This window comes from Prionailurus viverrinus, chromosome D3 (assembly GCF_022837055.1).
Source record: "Prionailurus viverrinus isolate Anna chromosome D3, UM_Priviv_1.0, whole genome shotgun sequence".
Lineage (NCBI taxonomy): Eukaryota > Metazoa > Chordata > Mammalia > Carnivora > Felidae > Prionailurus > Prionailurus viverrinus.
The window spans coordinates 86,027,394-86,030,525 of NC_062572.1; the positions used below are offsets into that span (position 1 = coordinate 86,027,394).

The window sequence follows — 3,132 nt, forward strand, 5'->3', positions numbered from 1 at the left end:
AATATATCATTGAAATGGCAAGCTAGGGGTGCCTGGGTGGCTCAGTTGGTTGAGCATCTGACTTCGGCTCAGGGCATGATCTCACAATCCATGGGTTTGAGCCCCGTGTCGGGCTCTGTGCTGACAGCTCAGGGCCTGGAGCCTGTTTCCGATTCTGTGTCTCCCTCTCTCTCTGCCCCTCCCCCATTCATGCTCTGTCTCTCTCTGTCTCAAAAATAAATAATAATAAAAAACCATTAAAATTTTTTTTAAAAAGAAAGAAATGGCAAGCTAAAATAAAATGGATAACCAATATGTGGTTCTTATGAGCTGATTTGTATCTCCCTCCAAATTAAGATGGTGAGGTCTTAATATCTCATTTGAGCCACAGTTTGTGGTACTTCATCATGGTCACCCTGGCAAACTAATACATCTTTGGGTAGGGAAAACCTTGTGGTCTTGGAATCCCTTGCCTTAAATATTAACATAAAGTATGGGTACAATATTGTGATGCTACTTCGGTGAGAGGGTTATAACCAACTCACTAGATTTGGTGCTGTTCCACAGATAAAGCCTTGACAAAGATGAACTCACAACTTCAAATTACAAACCCTAGGGGCACGTGGCTGGCTCAGCTGGTTAAGCATCCGACTCTTGATTTTGGCTCAGGCCGTGATCTCAGGGTTCGTGAGATGGAGCCTCCCGTGAGGCTCTGCACTGCCAGCAGACGCTCCTGAAATTCTCCCTCTCTCCCTCTCTCTCTCTTCCCTTCCCCCCTGGTGCACCTGTGTGTGGTCCATCTCTCTCTCTCTCTCTCTCTCTCTCTCAAAATAAATAAATAAACTTACAAAAATTATAAACCCTGGAAGGAAATAATCTACCATAAGCAAGAGACACGTGATACCACATCCTGAAAAAAGTAAATCGTCAAGGAATTATTGTCTTTAATAATTTATAATATGTCTTTATAAAAATAAGTTTAAAATCATTAAAGATATAAAAGTGGTGGGGGGACAACATAAATAGATGCCTAGTGCAAAAAGTCATTTTTGAAAATAAAACCAAGGCTGGAAATAAAAAGAATAAAAGGAAAAAAAATAAATTTATGTGTAAAGCTGCAGAATACATTAATATGAGAAAAAGCAGAGTTACCTTAAACTGTATACATTGGAATTTGTCCTGATGCAATGAAGGATTAAAAGATGACAGTATGACTCTTTTGGCCACATCTACTGTGAGAATGAAGACGATTCTCAGCAATCAGACTGTCCACATTCCAGAAAATGTCGATGTCACCCTGAAGGGATGCAGTGTTAATGTGAAGGATCCCAGAGGAACCCTGTGAAGGGACTTCAATCACATCAATGTAGAACTCAGTCCCATTGGAAAGCAAAAGAAAAGGCTCCAAGTTGATAAACGGTGGGGAAATCAGAAAGAACTGGCTACTGTTTGCTCTGTCGGTAGTCATGTATAAAACAGGGTCAAGGGCATTACTCTGGGCTTCCGTTACAAGATGAGGTCCGTGTATGCTCACTTCCCCATCAACGTTGTTATTCAGGAGAATGCTTCTCTTGCTGGAATCCAAAATTCCTTGGGTGAGAAGACACCCGCAGGGTTTGGATAAAGCCAGGTGTTGTTTGTTCACTATCTCAAGTCCAGAAAGATGAATTAATTCTTGAAGGATTGCTTCAGTTGCACCTGTATCATATTGAACTCGGTATCAGCAAGACACAACAGTTTAAAACAGGGATATCAGAAAATTTGTAGATGGTATCTATGCTTCTGAAAAAGGAACTGGTCAACAGATGAATAAGATCTAAGTTGGCCAGCTACAGAAACAGCAAGATGCCGGATGTTTTTTCAGACTTATTTGTGATATTTAAAATTTTTATTAAAATTTTTTTAACGTTTGTTTATTTTTGAGAGAGAGAGAGAGAGAGAAACAGAGTGTGAGCAGTGGAGGGGCAGAAAGAGAGGGAGACACAGAAATGGAGGCTGATTCCAGGCTCTGAGCTGTCAGGATAGAGCCCGACACGGGGCTCCAACTCATGAACTGTGAGATCATGACTGGAGCCAAAGTCAGAGCGTAACCGACTGAGTCACCCAGGCGCCCCTTATTTGTGATATTTTAAAGATGCAATAAATATTGATTTGGGGAAAAATGACATTATGAAAGACAACTTAAAAGACAACATAAAAAAAGATGAGGAATCCCAACATATTTCCACCAGAAATCCCAGAGAGGAGGAGAGATTGGGAAAAGTAATATTTAAAAAAAATACAGTATGTGAGAATTTTCCAGAATTCATATGAAGCTTTAGTTTTAGTAAGCACACAATATAACGTGAGAAATTTAAAAATATAGAGAGAATAGGGAGCTTTCAGAACACCAAAGACAAAGAGTATGTCATAAAAGCAACCCTAAACATAGAGATTATATACAAATAAATAGCAATTAAATACTTTAACAGAAACAAAAAGCCAAGATATGCTGTTACAACACCTTACCATGAAAATCAAAGACACTTTCAGATAGAAACCACTGCTAAAATACCCGTGTGGGAAAAACCACTGAGTTAGATAGCTCTCAACATAAGAGCTATCAAGAAGAACACATATAAAGTGCATGGAAAACGATAGCAAAGACATTGTTAAACGTTTGAATATATCTAAAAGGCATCGATTGCATCATGCCAGAAAATTAATTATAACGTCTAATTTGAAGGGCTATCAAGTGGAACTAAATACCAGGGGAAGGCAGCATGCAAGCTGCAATGGCAGATGGAAGGAAACGAATTCGATTTAAAACATTTTCAGACGGGGCACCTGGGTGGTTCAGTCCATCAGGCATCCAACTTCAGCTTAGGTCATGTTCTCACAGTTTGTGATTTCGAGCCCCGCCTCGGGTTCTCTGTTACCAGCACAGAGCCAGCTTCGGATCCTCTGTCTCTCTGCCCCTCCCCTGCTTACGTGCATGCTCTCTCTCTCTCAAAAATAGATTAAAAGATTTTTTCTTAAACGAATAATAATTTTTCAGATATTTTTGTTGTTTCATTGTTGCTGTTTAGGAAGATATTAATTAATATTCAATGTGTCAAGTCAAATATTATTTTTTATCATTTTATTAACATTTAATAAAGTGATATGTATCCT

At 39.2% G+C, this 3,132-nt stretch overlaps 1 pseudogene; it reads left to right on the plus strand.

Moving 5' to 3' along the window:
* Nucleotides 1–1,219: 1,219 nt before the first annotated feature.
* On the plus strand, nt 1,220–1,799 carry LOC125148692 (60S ribosomal protein L9-like; annotated as a pseudogene).
* Nucleotides 1,800–3,132: the final 1,333 nt, after the last annotated feature.